The following is a 22093-nucleotide window of genomic DNA, read 5'->3' as shown; positions in this document are numbered from 1 at the left end:
AATTTCCAAGATTAGCCTTACCTTTCGTCTCTGCCTTTGAAGGCTGAGGCCATTTCTCAGATGTCAGTTTGTCCGAGCTTCTCTCCTTGTCCGCTATCACTGTACCGTCATTTTTCAGTCTCAGACAGAGATACCTTCTCTGAATTCATAGAAGCTGCTCTCCGTTCCGAAGGGATTCAGAAGTGATAAATCCAGCAACTATCTCAGTACCTCATTAGTGTCTGCAGGCCAGCATCGGAAACTGCAATAAGCAATATTATTCAAATGAGGTTCGTTTCAGACATGACAGAAAATTTACATTCTGTCATCTTTTTTTTTTTAACATTCACAATAAAAATAGTGTTAGTGGTTGCTATCGGACAAAGGTGGTGATTTGGTCTCTTGTTCTGTTTTGAGGATTCTTTCACAGACTGGCACTGAACATATGGTCCTACTGTCTCAGCCTGAGAAAGGTTAAACATAGATGACCTAATTATTGAAAGACTGACTACAAGGAAGAATTGACGCTATTGAGTGTTAATTTCACAGGAACTTTCCAAAACTAATCATATGAAGAAAGCTTTTGAATGTTTCATCCTGATGTAACCATGCAGATTTTACATTACTTTAGGCAATAAAATAGGCTCTCTGCAAATCTAGCATTGTTTGCCTTCACCTAGGTGAGGGACAGCGTGATGATGAGAGTTGCTCTTTCGTGCTGTCTTCGGGAATATGTTTCTAAATCTCTTTTCCATGATCAATGAACTGATAAGATGAGAATATGCTCTCAACAACTGTGGAAAGTCTGGGATTTCTCCTCAGTTACAAGCTAATACGTCGGTCAACTGCCATTTTACGGAAGCCAGTTAAAGGCATGAGTTAAGGGCAGAACCATTGATTTCTCACAGCAATGGCGGTAACCAGAGGATCAGCATTTGTGTCTAATTCCCTAGCCTCAGTTGCCATGGGGCAAGGCAGAGAGGGCTGGATAACACCTGCAAATGCAATGCGGTGCTTTACTAGAGAGCATTTTCAGCCTAGAGAACTCAAATGTATCCTTAGCACTACAAGAATAAAACCAAGCAAGAGCGTGATCTCTTGGTCTAATGGCTAGATTCTCAACATTGAACCTGGGTAACTTATTTCCCATCACTGCTAGTGCTCACTTCTCTGAGTGGAGACACTGTAGCATCCAAGCTACACAGACACTACATAAAGATACTTGGAAGAGATAGTTTGCAGCAAACAGTGGTCAATGTTTCCATTTATTGCTACCTTTGGATGATGACAAGACCCTCAAAAGTTCTTGATGCCTTTGGAGGATCAAACCAAGGAGATAGAAACTAAAGAACAACTAGTTCAACTTTGTCTGGTTAGCCATAAGGCAGCTTATGTGCTGCCTGTTGGAGCATAGCCAAAGGTACACACAAACACCTAAACTAGTGACAGTGTTAGCCATTCAGAGAATACAAAACCTTTCTAAAGGAGCACTTGATATTGTTGCTTCTCATTAGCAGTAAAACTCTATTGCTTTGATCTTCCAGCTCTCTCTCTCTCTCTCTCCCTCTCTCTCTCTCTCTCTCTCTCTCTCTCTCTCTCTCTCTCTCTCTCCCTCTCTCTCTCTCTCTCTCTGCAGTTATCTTTTCCTATCCTGTTTTTTGAGGATACAGTGTTATAAGTTTTCTATTGCTACACAAGCTGGGGAAGTTATTTCTTTTATTGCACTTAAAAGGTGGCAGATGTGATAACCACAGGGTAGTTAGCTGACACTTATCCATGTCTCCTGGTAGTGACAGGGAGAACGGATTTATTCTCAAAGGATATTCAGTAAGGGTGGATAATTCAAGGCCCTTTGCCCAAGAGAGCAGAAGTTAAGAAAGATACCCCCATGGCCCAACATTATAAGGACCCATGTGCTCCCAGGGTGACAATGAATGAGTACAAACTGCCTATTTCAAATGCTGGCTGCTCAGGGAGTCAGAGGCTGGTGAAAGCAGCCTTTACATTATGAAAGCAGAATAGCCTCTGGATATTTATTCATTACAAAAGCCGAAAAGCCTCAGAATTCACAGTGTGGTTCCTCTGCTATGCCTTTTCCTTTGCCTGGAGTTAAAGTCTGTCTTGGCAAATGGAGTGCCAGTCATTCACTAATGATGCCCCCCCACCCCATCCCCTACACAAGGTACCTTGGCCCATTAACCTCTTAGGTCTGTGCGTTTTTTGCTATCTTGCTCAGGTATTCAGGCCAAAGTTCTTTCTACCTTAACTCTCTTCTCCAAAAGGCAAGCCTCATCCCCCCACCCCCACCCTCAAAATTGGAAAACTGAACAATTCTGGCCATCCTGGAAGCTGGTTTTAAACAGGTAGGACAGTAGATGAGTCATTTCCTTAAGGGAGTGAGCAATTGCAATGCTTCAGTTAAAAAAAAAAAAAAAAAAAAAAAGCTACAGAGCCAACAGGAGGTGAGTCTGCAGCAGAATCATCCAGTGTGCTGCGGCCTTCTGGAGACCAAGTGCAACCTCGTCCTTCTCAGCAGCCCAGCCTGGCTGAGTGCTGAGCAGTGCTGTGGTCCTTCCTGTTTTCTGTTCTTCTGTGTTGTGTGTGTGTGTGTGTTGTGGGGGTAGCTATCAATGGGGTAAAACAAGTGAGTTTTGTTTCTGTGAAAGTACAGATTTCATCATATCCTTTCAACAATGTCCCTTTGGGATGTGCATGATTCCGCAATGCTGTTTTCCTGCTTTCTGTGGGGTCTGAGGTGGGGGAAGGAAAGAGCCAATGCTGCCCCCTTATTACCCAATTTAGTTCCTTTCTGAAGAATATTCAGAAAGCGAATTAAGTTTGCCTATTCATTCCACTCAGAATGCCTGAACCAGATAAAATAGGAAGCAGAGTCATTATATTTGGGTGCTGTCTATTATCATTTACCGACTCAGAGTCTATCTAAGCCTTTCTGCTTTTTGCAGATAATTAATTTTGTTCTAAATGGAGGGAAGAATGATTGTAATCAGTATGTTTGTATTTTCAGCTACAAATAGAGCCTATCAAAGTTGTGTAGAACAAATAAACCCTATAAAATATGCAGCCCCAGCCCTGCTTGAAGTTAATGTGCTATCTCTTTTTCAAAAGGAAACATACGTATACACACGCAGACACATGCATAGATACGATTTTTGAAGTTCTTCTTGCTTTTCTTTCACAGTTAGTAGGTAGGGTGCTCTTTTTAAACTCAAGCCTGCGCTGTAAATTTTATTTATCATCAAATCTCATGTGGCAGAGCTGAAGGGGACTTTGATTTGGTGCAGAAATCAAGTTGTCAACATATACACATTTCTCAGTTGTAGATGCGAATTTCCCTTATTATTCTCCCAGGAAACTAGGAGCGGTCAGATCCCACGAGCACAGTGTTTCTGAAAGAGGATGCAGTGTGCATTGTTCTCCCCATATCTCCAGCTAAGCCCTAGTCTGAGCCCATCCCTTCTCACCCTCTTTTAGGATTATATCGTACTCGCAACTCATTCATTCAGTCCCTGTCCTGTGTTTAAAGGGGACCCTATTTCTGCTTCTGCTAGTATACTAGTACATTTGTTCTATTGAAAAACAATCTCAAGTGTTAACTACTTTATTCTTCAAAATAACCTGTTGTTGGAGTTATGGCTCTAATAAACCCATATACAATACATACCCAAAAAAGAAAAGAAAAGAAAAAGAAACAAAGAAAAACAATCTACGTCTCTTGAGAAATTCTTTTTTGCCAGAAAAAAAAAAAACTTCTAAAAACGGAAGTAAGGTGGCTCTCAGCCAATGGCATCCAGTTGTATGGAGAATCAGCTGAGTGGTATCCTGCACCTTATGTCTTAAGTCTCCTACTATGAGAAATGTCAGATCAGAAATCAGAGTTTTTACATAGGAGCTCAGTCTTGTACTGCCATGGTCTTTTAAAAAGCAACTTCTTAGTTTCTAGTTCGGAATGTGTGCAAGAAAGAAGAATGTGGACAGGGCAGGAGGGATGAGGAGGAGACAACGATTATTAGAACGTGTTGTATGCTTCATGGAGATCGAAGCTCTATCCATGGATGGTCTCCTTTGGTTTATGGTAATCACGAGAAGAGGAGGATTATGGTGATTGCCATTTTCCTGGTAAAAGGACAGAGGTAAAGAGACTTGGAAGTAGGTGCTAGCTGTACAGCTGCTTCAGCTTCTATGTACAGCAGGAGTCCCCAAGGTACATCCCTCACCTCTGGCGAGAACCCGTTGTAAAATATATGGTAAGGGCTAGGCCTTGGTTGTGCACTGACTCTGTTAGTGGGAAGAAGGAAGGAAGGGAAGCCAGAAATTGCTCAGGGTCTATTCCTTCCTGCCAACTTTCTCAGTTATTATTCATCCTGTTTTCTACATACGGCCTTGAGAATTGCATGGGAACTTCCAATGGGCCTCACTTCTCTTCCTCATTTTTGTATTAATTAATCCTAATTAGATTTTTCAAAGTCTGCTTAGAGCTCAGGCTTCCCCTGGGATTGTCGCCTTTTTAATTTACCTTTTTAAAACAGAATCTGTTCTTGACGAGCTTGGGTTTTTTTTTTTTTTTCCTTAATGCTTTAAAGGTATATAGCAGCTATGTTCTCTCCCTTTCTGTTAAAATATCCATGGTGAAATATGAAGCTCTGTGGCTTTCTTATTTTGCACTAAACCTTGAAATTATCTTTTTCCAAATGTGGAAGGAGTCGCCTATTAGGTGGGTTTTGGAGGGATTCAACTGCTCATTCCCCCTGAACACGTCCTTATTGTAAAATGAATGGGTAACTTGTCTATAATGACCTCCTAGCTGACTTCTTTTTAGTTGTGAGCATTTTAAAATCATTTTTAAGCAATCTTTACAAGTTTTCTAGACATGATGTCCTTTAGACAAAATACTAGGAGCCTAAACTAGGGCCCTCGGTCTGATTAACAATTGGTGTTATCAATCCTGACAGGAACTGGAGAATCCATGCTAGGTAGCCCGCTCCTCTGAAAATGATGTCAACCTTCCTTGGATCTCAGAGGGCAAATGAACACACTGGAGGAACTCTTTCCCTCACACATCTGTGTTTATCAAGCTTGAAAGTCTATTTCCTCCCTCGCCATTTCTCCTGAATCTGTAATGCTCTGATTAAGAAAAATTAATATGTGACTCAAAGTGCTCTCTATTCTGAAAGGCTCCATTCAGAACTGTCACAGCTCTGGTTATTATTGGCCAGAGACTGTGTGAGATACCAGGAATGAGAAATTACAACAAAGCTTCATTTTTTAAAATTGATTTCTGAAATAGAATTACATCATTTCCCCCGTCCTTTCCTCCTTTCCCAGTTACCCTCTGTCAAACTCCTCCCATGCCCCTACTCTCAAGTTGATAGCCTCTTATTTATTACACACACGCATGCACACACAACCACACACACACACACACACACACACACACACACTCACTCACTCACACACTCACTCACTCACTCACATATCCATTTTGTTGTTTGTGAGTATATGGTTTCAAGGCTGAGCACTCTGCACTGGACAGTCTGTATGGAAACTTATCTATAGGAGAGGCTAATTCTCCTCCCAGTCCATAGTTGCATGTAGGTTGAAGGTTTTGAAATAGCAAAAGGAGGCTATACCTAATAAAGGCATACACTCAGTTTGTCCTTGCATGGAGTACAGTAAGAAAAGTGTATATGACTTGGAAGGAATAGCTTGAGCTTCAGGAGTTACAGAGAGAAGTCTTTGCATCCCTGAATATGTTTAATCTCCACAAACTTTAATTGTTTCATATATACATTAAGAATAAAAACACTGACAAAAATGCCTTGCACTTAAAGGCAATGGGAAACCTCTTAAATGTAATATATGATTCACTTTACCTACTGTGAATCAAAGCAGTCTTTTCTCCCTATGTGTTCCTTTGCATGGTGGAATATTCTTCTTTTGGGTCCCCATAGTACCAGTACCATATTTACTGAGTTCCAAAGGTAAAGTTCTTTTGCTGGAAGGTATCAATATAAATATCAAGAATCTGTTTGGGGATGATAAACCAATTGACCTGTAGAAGTATTTCTGGATTCTTTTCCTAATGTTACTATTGTTCTTTCAGATAAAGATGCTTGCCCAGGTTCTCCACAGGTTTCCTAAAGACTTAAATTTTCACTACTTGCTACATTTAGAGCTTGATGTGTCTTTAAAACAAATATCTTTAGCTTCTGTAGCTATAGGGCTCTTCCTATACCTGCCTAACCCCTACCAAGAAGGGCAACCATGTTTTCCCAAATGTTAAGGTCAATTCCCAACCAAGCAGACCAACTGGACCATCTACAAATTTGCTGGATGCTCACATAGGTCTTCCCAGAGGACTGATGAGAAAAGGGCAGCAAAATGTACCTGGATCCCTAATGGGGATTGTTTGTTGGTCCATTAGTCTGTTGTTTAACATTCATCTTTTGCTGTGGCTTATTGCTGAAATCTTCAAGAATAGGGGGAGGACTCAAGCTGTGTTTATGGCTCCTTTGATTTGGGAGTGTTATTTATGTATTATAACGCTAAATTGCTTTTTACTGGGTACCACTGTTAAATGATGATTAAACTTAGGTTGGTATAAAAATGAATAGATGTCTATTATATATCTCTGGGATAATTTATTGATATCCTCTTGGTTTCAATGCTAAGCTTTTATTCTATTGCTAAAATGTCTGTTCTTAGCCACTCTGCTTGCATTCTTTTCCCCTTTTATTACTTTTCTGACTTTTGGGGTTTGGGTTACCATTCTATTCTCTGATAAAAAGAAAGATTAGATACCGGATTCTCTACCCCACCCCACCCGTGGATACATTGAAATATAGGACAGAAAGAAACCATGCCTCTCCCACAATTAAAATGTAAAAGTTTTGATGCTGTAAATCTCAGGTTGATCCCTGTCAAAGAAAAAATAAAGCAAAGGATGAGGAGAAAAGTAGGAAGATACAGAAACAAGAGCAGTCTGAGCCACTGTGGGTGATACTGACTGTGTAAAGACCTCCTCCTCCTAAATGGCCTATTCTTTTTCATTTGGGGGGGGGGGATGTTGAATGCTGGAAGACAATGAGACCAGTGCAGTCATCTGCATATGTTCTCTGATATCTCCCTTTATTAATTTTTCTTATTGGACTCATCATAAAATTGATTAAATGTTTCTTATCACTTGAAAATTCATTAGCCTTACCTTCATTTGTTAAAATTCCTTTTTTTGAGATTATAATACATTGCACCATTTCCTCCTTCTGATTGCTCCCTCCAAACCCTCTCATATACTTCTCCTTGCTCTCTTTCAAATTCATGACCCATTTTTCATTAATTGTTGTTACATAAATTTATGTACATGCATATTATATATATATGCCTTTACTGTTTAAAGAATTGTCACTTGTTCTTTCATCTAAGTTTTGCATTTTCTTTTTCCCTCAATCCCATAACTGCTCTATTTCGAGCAGCCCGTGTGTACCAGTCGCGATCTCTGACTTTCTGTTTTGCTCTTGACTCCCTTTTCCATTCCTAAATTACATTCTCACCCATTACTGTCTGACTTTCCTGGTGCCTATGGATTCAGCTCCCCCTCTGATAATTCCATAGGCCTGTCGTAGAAATTTCAGAGGCTCCTCACCTCTTGCCCAGATTAGGTGATTAGATTCTTGGTCTAGTGTTAGTTTCAGAGATTCTTGTCTGGGTCCCTGAACCTGCAGGTTTCCCCGAAGCTCTATCATGTCTCTGTTCCCCCTTTCATTCCTCACAAACATCTTTTGCTACAGGAGTTAGACCTCCCAGTGCCAAGAAACAACCGGAATCATCACCAACACCCAACATAGCCAGCTCTCCTGGTTCTTCATCTTGAACGTTGAAGAGAGAATGCAAAAGGGGAAAAGAAAGACTCATTAAATGTAATATTCAAGATAAAATGCAAATTTCAAGAGGCTGCAAGTGAGGATGTCTATTTGGGAGCTTTACTCTGCCAAATGAAAGCAGCTAGTGGATAAAAAGAAAACAAATCTATCAGTCCGGCAGCCAGGAAGGCTTAACAGACAGGAAAGACATTTCCTTGTTTTATCTTTTCAAGCCAGAGGAAGGAGATTTAATTGGTTAACGGTGGGAAAACAGCCAACAGTCTAGGAAGGTGAGAGCTAAAACATGGGGAACTATGCAAAGGGAGTCCAAAACTTTCTGTTCCTGTTGGAAAGACAGAAAACAAAAAACAAATACAAAGTAGGTACCTATGTAGCATCTGTGAGTTCTTGGATCAAAGGAAAGATCTATAACTACTTCAAGATGTTTGCTTTGTACTGCTTGGCTAATTGGACAAATGAGAAATCAACTTACAGGGGATTGTGAAACACTTCAGTGTATAAATATAGATAATAGTACAGCCTGAAATATATACAGGTGTCCATAAAATAAGACACTGATAACAGACTCAGAACTTTGCTTTTCTGGTCTGTCTCGTGGCATTTTTGTAAGCTCCAGTTCTTTTCCATCAGAGATGCTCCAGGAAGCACTTCCCAATTCCCAAGGATGCCTTCTAGGCACTCCAGAGGGAAATGCTGGCCTTAAGCTGGGACTTTTGTGTGTTTCTGTTTTTCTTTCTGTTATCAACTCCATTTTCTCCTGTCTGGTCCTGCAGCCTATCCCATTCTCTTGATCGTTCTTTTTTTCTTACCTGCTATTAAAGTGTAAAGTATTTTTTTCTTATTTTTCTTCAAGTGGTCTTCTTCCTCTTACATTTAAATCAGAGAGAGATTTTGGAAAGATCTCTAAAGATCTAGCCTTGTTTCTTCACTTTTATGATGAGGAAACTGAAGCATATGATCAGAAGAAAGGTGTTTGCTAAAGATGTATCAGTTTAAGGCAAACCAGGGCAAAAATCTCTGGCTTCTGCCCATCAGTCCAGTATTGTTTGCGCTGTATCACCCATCTCTTTCAATGATTCTGTCTCCTTCTACCTAAAATATTCAAGCTGGCGTCTGAAGTTACTTCCTGATTTGCTTTGTGTTCTGATTGTAGAATTCCCAGAGATCACAATAGGCACATCATTACTATAGATTTCAGCACACTGGGCATTATGAGTATTTTTCTGTGAAGAACAGAAATAAAATAGGCAGAGGATGAAATTTCATGCCAAGATAGTTTTGCATCTGTGTTGCCTGAGAAATATTTGATGAGGAGAGAATCAAGTATAAATACGCAATTGAGGCAAAGATGTGGTGGTACTATTCACGATAGCAGTGGTGAATAGAAACTGTTGTAACAGTCTGCTCTCTCCCTCTTCCAACTTGTGCACACATCTAAGCATAGCAATGAAAAACTGTTGCTCAAAATGTGTTTCAGTTACAGTCAATTAAAGGTCAGCAGGCGTAATTTACATGTAATGGATAAGCAAGAATAAAAGCTATCTGTTGGGTCGTGAGGAATAGATTCCATTTCATTTGCAATGCATGCTGCAAGGGCTTTTGAAAATGCATGATGTGAGTCACTGTTGTTATTTTTTAGAGAGCATTTTCCCAGGTTTGGTGTCTCAGCCTGTTACATTCTCTTGTTTGCATGCATGCCATAGTCATTAGTACAATTGAATTATTGAATGACCTGCATTGGTACGCTGGTAGGCTGCTTGATTGAGTCTATCTTTATAATGGAAATCAGAGAACACTTTTATCCTTGTTAGAGTTCCACTGTATCATTGATTAATATATAAAGAAAGACATAAATTTCACAGTGAGCTATTTATTCCTAGACAGTCTTGTGAAAGCAGTTTGGGTGATGTTATAGAAACTTTCTTCATACCTTTGTCAGGCTGACACTAATGATCGTGATTATTTCTGAGACTTTCAAAGTGTCAGTGTTAATTAAATGAATGCTTAAAATATAGATAGAAATGAACATTTAAGTGGTTTTCTTAAGTGTTTGACAGTGTGTATGAACATTCTTTTGTTACCTAGTTACTTTCAGAGAACAGATTTCATTTGATAAGGGTTTTTCCTCTAGTAGCAAATACTTGGCTAAGTGGATGAGCCAATGTTATCAAGGTCACAATTTCACACAGATATTCAGTGAGTATCTTAATACGTTCTGTACCAAGTATTATGGATCTCTATAATAGAAGCGGCCAACACCTGTTCTCAAAAAGACTTTCTAATCTAGTGAGGGATACAGTGACCAAAAGAGAAATCGGTCAATGCACAATATTACAGCAACATAGACAGCAATGGGCATTACCCAACCACACTTGAGAAGGTCAGAAAAGGTGTCCTAGGGGAGTTGTTCACCACAACAACAAGCAAAGGGTCTTTAAGAAATACATAGCGGGTGTTGGAAGACAACAGAACCTTAGGGCTTGACTAGAAACTGGGGAATAATACTGGAAGAAGGTTTTCTTTCTCTGATTCAGGGCCCATTCAATAGCCCTGATAATATATCTTAAGCCACCCAGGTCCTGGAACTTACATGAACTCTGGAAAGAAAGGCTTTCTTTCTTTTTTTTTTTTTCCTTTAAAAAAAAAATGTTGCCTTTTCTCCAGCTACTTTGGCAGCAAGAAGTCCCCAGCATGGCTGGAAAGATCAGCCAACTCTCACTGAACCTGCCTTGTACATACAGAGGGAGTTTGAGGAGAAGGGATTTGAATGTTTGGTAGGGCCTAGACTAGTTATAGAAAATCAAGACAAAAAGTAAAACCTGGTTCTAATGAAACCAATTCTATAAAAATGTATCACTGCTTTTAGATTGCTATTAGTGGAGTGTAGAACTCATTAAGAGACCTGAGCATCATTAATAATTTTCCTACTTGAGTTTTATGAGTACTGTTTTCTTTAAAAGCTCTCATGAAAGCCCTGTAGAAGAGCTAATGTGGAGTTTTTCAATGTATTGCCCTTCGAGTCTCAGGTTCTAGTTAAGCATAAATTGCCTACAAATAGCTAATTGCCAGCTTCCACAGGAAAATGTGCTTATTGTCTCGGGATGCATTCACAATTTTAAAAACCAGGCTATAGCCAATCATTATTTTTGATAAACATTGCTAAGAAAGATGTTAATTCAAAGAGATGACTAAATTGTTTCATAGGCTTTAAGGTACTTGGGATAGATTTGGACAAACTCACTGAGTGGAGCAAGACAGGGGTGCAGGGGGTGCTTAGAGGCAAACTCAGGACCTTGTGTTTCCTAGACAAATGGCACATGCCTTTCTCTGGAGATGGTTTTGAATAAACTCACTCATTGTCAGTAGCAGAGATTCATATAATGAGTTCTGGTGTACACTTGAGGGTAGTATATCCTGGAAGGAAATTACTTATGTTTCCTATTTAAATAGCCCCTTCTAGTACTCTTCTTTTTCTCTGCCTCCACCCTCCTTTCATTGCTTTTTTTCTTCCTCTCTCTTCTTCTCCATCTCTGTCCCTCAAGGAAAATGCACAATGGAAGACAGATGATTCCCATTTCATTGGACAGGAAAAGCTGCTACTAAGTGGTTTGTCTCTAGCAACAGATGTTTGTTTGTCCAGGAAGTGAAGCCAAAGGGATCTCTATTGCCCCACGGGCCACTGTTTGCATGTGGGGAGAACTGGAGGCAACCTCACACTTTTCCTTTGCCTTTAGGAGAGGTTGCAGGAATCAAAGTGGAAACGCAATAAAACTTTCAGAAGCCAATAAATAGAACCTAGAAGGCGTTCTTCTCTGGGGATGGGAAGGCACCATATGTCACTTTCATGTTTTTAATCTAAAGGCCAAGGCTTCACTAGACTGTAGGAATAAGGATTTTCTTTGTAGAGATTTTCATTGAAATGGCAAATGTCTTTTTTTAAACTATTTCTCATGCATTGCCCTCTGATCAGAAAACAAATAAGTACAAAGCAAAATGCCCTTAAGAAATGTTAGAAAACATACTGTTTCTAAGAAGAAGTAATACTTTCAGCACTGGGCCCCTGGGAACCACTAGAACCCAGGCTATTGGTTACAACGTTCCTTTCAAGACCCTTAGAAATCCTTAGTATAATCCCATTGTTTCAACAACAAGGAAATGAGAAGTTCAGATAGAGTAGAGGAGTCATGAGACAGCCACGACATCAAATAGTTGGGAGAGAGTTAGTTAAGAAGTGCCCTAATGATTTTAGTAAGTTACAGGATAGGATGTAGTAAAAAGAAGAGACCGTGAAAAGCAATGGCTGCTTATTAAGTGTCTTTTCTAGGTGGCTTCATTCCTAGCATTTCTGTGTTCTTTCATGTAACCTTCACCTTAGCCTCATAGAGCAGAGCTGCTCTCCCCACCCCCCGCCCCACTTTTCTGGATGAGATGCAGAGAATTGGAGGAACAACGTAATTCTTCCTCTTTAACAAGAAGCAGGAGAAGTGAGACCAAACAGCAATCTTTCTGGAGCTTAAGTTAGACACCTTGCTGCCTGTCCACATTTCCAAGTATTTAACCTAGGAAAAACTCCACCAGTATACATTTTAGCTATGAAGGCAATAAATACAGAGATCAGGAGATAAGGAGGCTAGGTGTGGAGGGAGACTCTGACAAGGAGAACGTGTGCGTACCTAGCACAGTGGTAAAGTACAAGCCCATCCAGGTAGAATGTGTCTTCTTTGGATGTATGGTGGGAGCCAGCAGAAAGATCCATGAACATGGAGGTAGAGGGCTTGGGGAAAGAAGCTGTATTTGAACACAGAGAATCAAAAGTAGGAAGGTAGAGAGATGACAGGCATGTGGCAGCCTGAGAGAGAGAGAGAGAGAGAGAGAGAGAGAGAGAGAGAGAGAGAGAAAGAGAGAGAGAGAGAGAGATATCTATACACAAGATGATGGAGGGATTGGGGATTGTATATCAGATGAGTAGGTTAGGAAAGTGAATGACTAGGCAATACAGAAAACACACACACACACACACACACACACACACACACACACACACACACACACACACACACTCCAGAGAGTTCTTCCCAACCTGGTTCACTTTCTCGACATTTATATGAGGGATATTTTTATGACATGATCTAGATGACTGAATACTAATTCCTTGCTGACATACATTGTTTCTTCTTTTGTATGTCTTTACGATCTTTATTGAATTCCTTGCTTTTTGAATGTTTATGATGACTCATTAATTTGGATTCCCTAGCCTGGAGTTGATATTTGAAACAGTGTCCTAAGGGGCCCTACCCAGTGTCCTTTTGCATAGCAGTAATAACCTGAATGCTACTGTGTTCTTTTGTTACCATACTGGCAAATGTTCAAATCAAAACCATCCATTCTCTGATTCATGTATGTTATTAGCTCCAGTTGGGTGGCAAGACGTGAGTCAGATACCGTTTTATATATTAGTGAAGCCTAGATAAGAAAACAGAGAATGAAGAGATCGCCTTTATTAGAAAAAGACAGCTTTTATTATGTCTCTTAGCACCATGCAGTGAGGTTTTAATAAAACTGAATGGATAGAGCGCTCATGTGTCTGGCTTTAGTCCCCCTCTTTTGGTGCCAGATGCATGTGATTTCATGTTTCTAGCAAGAGAGATGTGATGCTTTGTCAGTTAATCAAAAGTTGTTAAAGAAAAGTCAATACAAAGGAGGCTAATCATCAAGCTGTCTTTTCCTTGTGACTGTAGGACTTCTGGTGTGTGGGTTACTTGTTCTCTGTGGCAGCATTACCAACAGTAGTACTGGTGCCCTTTCAGTAAATGGTGAGAATCTCATTTTCTTTCTCTTCCTTGTGATAAAAGACTGGAGACCAACTCCTTGGAAAAGCTGGAAGAATATTAACACCAGCTATGTGTAGGCAAGCATCACTTTTTCTCCCTCTCTTCTTTAGGTATGTTCACAGTAATTCATTTCTTTGTCACACTTGTCCTCCTCCAAACCCATGTCTTTGATGCCTTGTGCTCATTCCCTATAAATTGACTTCAAAATGAAGTAATTTGATTCTGCAAGTGGAGCAGTGGGTTTCATGTGTCCCTAACCCAAACGGGCCTTTGCAATGCCATCTAACCCATGAAACCATGCTAACTGTGCCTATCAATCTTTCCTAACCAAGGGCACTTGTTTGGTGCAAGCAACCCCTACATGATGCTATCGGAAGGATTTGCTTCTTTATTGAATGTACCTTTCCTCGGGAAGAAACTTGCTTAGAAAATTCTCGTGTAAAAGGCTAGATGATTTGTGCAAGTTGCCACACTGACATTATTTCTAGCTGCAATATTCTGGCCATCATTTGAAATCAATAGAAGACTGTACAGCCTGAATCTCACATCTCACCCAGCTTCCAGAGGTGATGTGTTCTCCTAATACATTGCAGCCCCACTGCTCTGATGGGGCCTCTCATCCCCCTCCCCCAGGCATAGATTCCAAGTTGCTTATTTTACAATACTGGTTTTCATGTCCAAATGTTCAATTATGAAGCCTTTCTAAGACTATAGCCCAGAGAACTAGGTCGCTGTGTGGGTGTCGCACATTTTATTATGGCTGCTGAAATATCTCCAGAGACAAAAATGGCAGGATGATGGGAAAGGGTAACTTGAAATTCCTTCCCAGTCCTTTATAGTTTTGCTCTGAGGTCCATCGAATTTTACGATGCTGCAGTTGGAGGGGATCATTTGATCCAATCCTCTTTGCTGTATGGCTGACATAACTGAGGCCTAGAGAGCTGGGAGTGCCCCTAGAAGATTGTAATCTCACCCTGTAGCTATGCTCTTAATTCTGTACTTCAAAAAGAATAGTAATTAACTTGGTTCAAGTTTGCGACTCATAAGGTACATTTCACACAAAGGCGCCATCATTCTTCTAGAAATTAAAAATAAAACAGGCCCTACTTTTTATATTCTGTTCTGTTAACTTATATCAATTATCTATAATGATAGGTGCCACTATGATGTTTTCATACATATGAGTAATATATTTTGATCATGTTCACTGTCCTTATTCACATATCTTGTTCTCTTCCTGCTTCCATTAATACCTTTTTTCTGCTCAACTCTTCCCCTTTCTAGTCCCCTGTGATTTTGTGTATATATGTGAACCAGCGAGTTTCATGAAGGTTGTTTATAGGAGCACATGCGGGTGTTAAGTTTACAGGAACACATGTGCCTTGCCAGTAGTTACACTATTGAAAAACATTGGTCCTCTGTCCCCGTGTGAAAACTCATGCAGCACAGCTGAAGTTATGTAACTACTTGGGTTAAATGACAAGGTTTCATGATGGTATCCCCTCATTAAGAGACTGGGCAAAGAGAGAAGTAAGTCTTGGGTATGAGGAATCATGACTGACATTTAAGGAGCTCATCGGAAGAAGAAATTGGAGAGTGAAAATAGCACACGTAGAGAAGCAGAGCTGTAATGATAGGAATGTCCAGTGCTCGGTCACAGAGGGACATGCCTAAGATGACGCAGAGGGATCTGCAGGAGAGGAGTCTCTCAGAGCTATTTCTGTTCCGAGGTCACAATGCTGCTCAATTCACCTGATTTTCTCACTCCTTTCAATCATGTTCTTTTCAGAACTTATCTCACAAGTGGTTCTGATTAGAACTTTGGCTAAAACCAATCAGTGAAGGTCTATCTGCTGTGGAGGGCAATCAGCAAAGGCCCAAGGTATTGGTCAGCAAGGATGTCTTCATTTAGATGGACAGTGGCTAATCAGTGTGACTGAAGTCACAATCAGAACAATCTTGCAACAGCACTGCTGCCTATCAGGTGCACTGCCATTCATACAATCTTAGGAATGGTGTGTGGTTGAATACAGTAGGTTTTTATTATTTCCTTACAAAAAGATTATGAAAATGATCTAAGGTGTGTTTTAACATTTTCCCTCTTAATTCATCATTTTGTATTCCTTCAGCCAGTAAGAATTTACTTGCAGTGAAGAAAATAAGAAGCAAAGTTGACTGGTCCTGACATCCTGGACTCTGTGGTGATGCCCTTGTAGTCTGGGAAGGCAGAAATGTTACGGAGTTTGGTGATAAGGTTGTCTGTAAGATTACACAGTACTCTGCTCTAATTTTATATGCCATGGATTTCTAGAAACTTTCAAATCAGACTCGAGTCTAAATTGTGTATAATTTGAACAAGCTCATGAAAAGTAAGAAGTTATAAAAATGAAGCACAGGCGCAGAATTTGTACCAGGGAAGAGACAAACAGTAAAGGGCTTCATCAGACAGTGGCCATGTGTGTATTATTGTTATTTTATTGTTGGGTTACAAGAGCTCTCTATATAATCAGAGCAATAGACCCTTATCAGATAAATGATTTTAAATTATGATTGTAGATTGTCTTTTCATTTTCTTACTTGAACAATTTGAAGCATAAAAGTCTTTAATTTGCATACATCCACTTGATCTGTCCTCTACCCTCCTCCCCTTAGTTGCCATCGATAAGGAAATAGTGCCAGATTTAAGACTACAAAAATTTAGATCTATGTGTCCTCCCACAGTTTTGATAGAGATTTTGAACAATTAAATGTGAGTTGATACTGACTTTGAGTTCATTGTTATATATAATGTGTGTTAGTTAGCTTTTTGTCACTGTGACCAAACACACGAACAACCTAAAGGGAGGAGTTGTCTAATTTTGCTGATGATTTCAGAGGTTTCAGGTCATTTCAGTGCCTGAGGTGAGCATGATGGAGCAGCAATGCTGTGTTGATGGTACCAGGAAGAGAGCAGCTACATGCAGTAGCTGTAGATTCAACTTGGAGGCTCACAACCATGTGGAGCCTCAGTCCAGGGAATCCAATATCCTCTGCTGGTCTTCTTGGGCACTAGACATGTAAGCAGTGTGCAGATGTGCATCCAAACAATACATCTATACAAATATAATAAGTATTTAAAGAATACCTCACATGTACTCAATAGTAGGTTTTGTTGTGTGCTGTAGATGTCTGTGTGATCTCCTTAGAATTTTGTTCTTCCATTTCCTTGTTGCTTTTCTGCTTGGTTACTCCATCCATTATTTAAGGAGATAATGGAAAACTAAATATTACTGTTGAATTGACTCTTTCTCCCTTAAAATTTAACAGTTTTCCTTCACATAACTTAGCTCCAGTACATATACGCTTGCGTTATCTTTTGGATGAGTTGACACTTTAATCTTTTGTTGTCTCTCCTAATAACTTCCGTCTGTCTGAAGAGTATCTTATTTTATATTACCACAGCTATTTGCTTACAGATGGTAATGCTTGAATCTTTCCCTGTCTTTTTACTTTCAATGCAAATTGTATCTCTTTGTAAAAATATAGACTTATACCATGTTGTTTTGGATTCAGAGGATTCATCTCTACCTTTTGATTGGCACATTCAATGCGCATACCATTAATATACTTACTGGTCAAATAGAATTTGTAGCTCTCATTTTGCAAACTGTTTTTCTAAATGCTTTATACCTTATTTATTTCTTTCGCTTTTAACTTTTACCTTCTTTCTGTTACCAGTTTGTGTTCTATATTAATTTATATAATGAACATGTTCTCTTATGGATCTGGCTATAGCATGCAGCTTTTGCTTCCATGTGATCACTGGCTGGAAACGCTGGCAAGTGCTTTCCTTAAAGGGAGGGGCTTGCACATTCAGTTCTGAGGAAATGCCTGCCAGTATTCAAGTTGAAGACATTCTGTGTGCCAGCCTTCCAACTAAAAACAGTGTTCCACAACATGAATCTTTAGTTCATATCATAACTCAATGGTACATGTACGTTGCCTCCGGTTGACTATCATACCTCAGTATGTGATGGGAGTACATTGAATATACATCCCATTTCATTATGCATGTAGTATTCAAAAAGACATATAGTCAAGGGTCAATTGAGTTTTACTGCCTGTTCAATTGTATTCTTAAGTGAGACTGGCTATTTTTTAAGGATAGTGGTTGGCAGTAAAACTACAGTGACTTGCAGTTTCATGTCACCACCTTTACACAAGCTACAGTGCCATTACTTTACCCATCCCCCACCCTAGAGCTTGCATGCTGTCATTGCAGAATCATTTGAGGGAACTCTGAATCTTAAACCCGTTTCAGTGCTTTTGGATACTTCAATACTAGTAGTGCCTTATCCTCCCCACCCCAACACGCACATGAAGATTTCATATAATAGACCTTGGAAGATCAATTACTGCTGTAAACAAATAAATAGCAACAAAATAGTAACCGCAGCCCACGTTTGCGGGTTCATTCATTTGCAGGGTGAAAGTACACTCTGTGGAGAATATATTTGCTTCATTTTTACATTTGCAGTTCAGACTTTAGTCTCTCTCTCTCTCCTTCAAAAGCAGCAAGACTTCATCTACTGACTTTTTCCTGAGCTGGCATGGAGCAGTGTGAACCCTGCTGAGTTTTATTAGTTTTTCCCCTGTTGTGTACACTGTTCTGGCAAATATAACACAGTGAGTTATCATTTCAGATATTTCATTGACTTTTACAACTCTACTTTGAAAACAGTGAACAGTTTTGACTTTTAGAAAGCTCATAACATTTATTTTACATATTGAATTCCATTTTCTTTAAACTGAGAATGATTGAATTCAAGATACCCCTACAGCTTAGCTTGGAAGGTAATACCGTTCTTAAATGTTTTCTTATAGAAAACATAATAACTTCAATTACTTGTATTTTAATATATGTGTTTATTCTTTGAGAATCGAATACAATGTATTTTGATCATATTCTTTCCCATCCTACAACTCTCCCTAGTCCCTCCCCCTCCTCCCTACCCAGTGAACTTCATGTTCTCTCTGTCTCCCGTCTCCATACATCCTGTATTCTGATGATCAAACCTAGTTATTCATACTAGAATAGTGGTCTACTGTGGACCTACATCACTCACCCCCATAACTTTGTTTCTTAATTATAATTGTAATCAATATATTCCTCTCTTCTATGACAACTTTTTTTTTGGATAAAGGAACTCAATATGTAACCATGGTTGTCTTACAACTTTCTTTGTAGGCCAAACTCACTTTGAAATCAGAGAGATCTACCTGCTTCTGCCACCTAGGTGCTCAGAATAAAGGCATGAGCCTCTATAGTAATGTGTTACAGATACGTTTTAGAAATCCAGTATTATTGAAAAATAAACTACAGATGTATGCATTTCCACACAGATAAACTGAAGGTTATAATGATGACAGCCAGACAGTGCTACACACCTTTAATTCTTGTATTTGTAAGGCCAATGCAGGAGAATGTTGAGTTGAAGGCCAGCACAGAACATACAAATGGCCTGTACAACAAGTTGTGTCTGAGTTTGGGACCTCAAATTTGCATTTCACACAAGTCCATGAAGACAACATTGCTACTTGTTTTAGGACCACAACTTTGAGAATCTCTGGTTATGGGTCTTGTTACTCATCTTAGACCACAGCCTAAGTCTACTGAATAGACTTCTATGTGACTAAAATTCCTGAACGATTTATATTTATATTAAAGTTTAAGAAGTACACTGGAAGCAATTTAAAAGAGACACAACAACACACCAGGTATGACTGTAAGAACTCCTCTGAATGGAATTAATAATAGCTTTGGATGTACTTGACCATCAAAGCCAGGACTGTGGCACACTGAGGCAGGCTGCCAAAGGTAAGTAGGCCCAACTTACATAGTAGCTACACAATAAGTTAGTCTAGATAGGAGTGGCATTACCTTTGGATCCATTGTGTTACTACATCCTTGTCTTGCAGTCAGGCTTAGGAGGCATTGCCTTTGCCTCCATTTTAAAGATGCTGAAGCTAAGAGATGCAAGGAAATTAAATATCTTTTCTGATGTGTTGAAATGGTCAGAGGATGAGCTGTGACTAAAACCCCAGGCGTCCTGATTTCAAATAGTCCTTCTTACTCTAATATGGTGATATGCCTCAAATTAAAGACAATCTGATCCTTAGGACATTCAGGTTTTTTTTCCCTCCTCTTAGATTCCAATTTCAAGAGATGACTTATATAAAATGTTCAACTAATGCCACCTGATTTCTTAAAATAGCTCGATTCCTAATACACTGCAAATTATTAGAGAGCTTTTACTTTAATGGCCTGGCAATTAATAATGAGTCACAGTAAAATGTCTGTGGGGTAGGGGAAAAAAAAACACATTGGCACTAGGGTCTGTTCATTATCCTCTCTGCTCTATATCCAGATCAATCAATAGTTAATTAATAATGATGTGCTTCCTCAAGTACAAGGTTATAAATTAATTTAATGCTCATATGCATAGTTTCTGTACAGAAAATGAATGGGAAAATGCCTGTCATGCCCATCTCGTTGTATAAAAACCGTATGTAACAATTACCCACATATAATAAGAATGGTTGGCTTAGCCAAATGTTTGTTCTTTTCTGTTCGTCAGGATTCATTTGAGCTACTTCCATGCAGTTTGCAGAAGCAGTGCAATCAGTTGAGTAGCCTGGCAGATTTAAATCAGTAATAAAAGCCCTGGGGAAATTAACAAGACAAAACGTTAACCACAGACTAAACATTAACATACATTAGCATTTTTATTATACCTGCAGAATTGTTAAGTAGGTATGGTTAAGACTATTTAAAAGTTGATCATTTCAATGTATATTTTGTTTGAAACCTTTTAAGATTTAATTAAACATAAGTGTACCACAACACAGAATATAGTTTATGAGAAGAAAGCTTAGTGTTTTAACTATAAACTTTTAGAATTCTCATCCTCAGTCTAAGATACCCCCAAGCAAATTTCATGGACAATATTTGTTCAAAGTAGTTCATAAGAGCCCAGTTCATATTTAATATACATTATCCTACAGGAAAATTCATTTTGAGTTCTTCTGGCTTCTAATGAGTCAGCCTATAAGCAAAGACTAAAGTTGACAAATATTGAGCAACAGTTCTCAGAAAATATTCATTGGGACCACAGTTATCAGACCAGCAAAAAAAGGTATTCTATAAGCCACTAAAACTGCAGATACCTCCAGAGGCTAAAGAGTCATGGTGGCCTCAGGGACAGCTCCTTAAAAAAGAGATTACTCTGATCACAGAGTCCAGAACTATAGCCTTCATCCCCTGGCAAATTCTCAGGTTTCCAAGGGCAGTGCCATTCAGTCACCCATAAATTTTTGATCTCTGCTTATTTTTTCCCTCTTCTCTCACATTCTTTCCTTCTTTTATAAATTATTATCTAAGTTAGAACACATACATTTAGACAACCCATACACATCTATATCTTACATTGCAGATTTTCTGTCTAGGGTGGGGCAGAAGTGAACGGCAGATATCTCCCTTAATAGTTTGTCAGTTTAATTTTTGAGACAGGATCTCTTGGTGAGTGTACTGCTCCATCAGTTCAATTAGGCTGACTAGCCAATGGGCTTCAGGGATATGCCTGAGTACATGTCTTCTAACTCTGGGGATGCGGTCAACAGGTTTCATGAGGATGCTAGGTATCCATGTGTCCCTGTTCTTGCCATCACTGGCACTTTAGTGATTGAGCCACCTCTCTAGCTCCCATTTAATTTCTTAAGAAATAAAATCTAAAGGTTCCTTAGGGTTAGTGAAGAATGAGAGACTGTACTTAGGGAAAAAATAGCCTTATGCAACCCATTAAAATAAAACCAAGTGGATTCAGGGCCAGCAAGATGGCTCAGGGGCAAAGGTTCTTGCCTCACCAACCCCCATAACCTGAGTTGCATCTCAAGAAACCACTAGACAAAAGGGGAGAAATAACTCTCACAAGTTGTTCTTAAACCTCCACATATGTGCTGTGTCACATGCATACAACTTCACTACACAAATAAATACTCATGTATATCTGACTTCAACAAAGAGAAGGAGGAGCTCGAGAAATATATATATTCATGTCATAACAGCATCCTTAGCTCCAGTTTTGTACTTTAGACTATGACAGTTAAAGCTTCAGTCTGCTGACGTTTTGTTATCATAGGGTGAGCTGGGAATCTCCATTTGGGATAAATCTACAGGATACACTTTGGCCAGATATCAGGCTAGAGTAAGTTAAATGATAGAAATTTACAAAAGATTTTTTTGGCTGAATCAAGAACCTAATTTCTTCAAGAGCAAGGGTCCAGGGACATACTGGAGGCAGCAGATGGTGCCTTCTTGGGAGCTGTCTCGTCAATGGAACTTGACAC

At 39.4% G+C, this 22093-nt stretch overlaps 1 protein-coding gene and 1 non-coding gene across 2 annotated transcripts in view; both read left to right on the top strand.

The window, feature by feature from the left end:
- Nucleotides 1-22093, top strand: part of Gpc3 (glypican 3) — a 341549-nt gene that overhangs the window by 191373 nt on the left and 128083 nt on the right. The window lies entirely within an intron of this gene.
- On the top strand, nucleotides 87-195 carry Mir717 (microRNA 717). The gene has a single exon (NR_030497.1). It is a non-coding gene; the product is annotated as a microRNA 717 (primary transcript).

Source organism: Mus musculus, chromosome X (assembly GCF_000001635.26).
Source record: "Mus musculus strain C57BL/6J chromosome X, GRCm38.p6 C57BL/6J".
In the NCBI taxonomy this organism is placed as follows: domain Eukaryota; kingdom Metazoa; phylum Chordata; class Mammalia; order Rodentia; family Muridae; genus Mus; species Mus musculus.
This window is presented reverse-complemented; position numbering and strand designations above follow the sequence as displayed.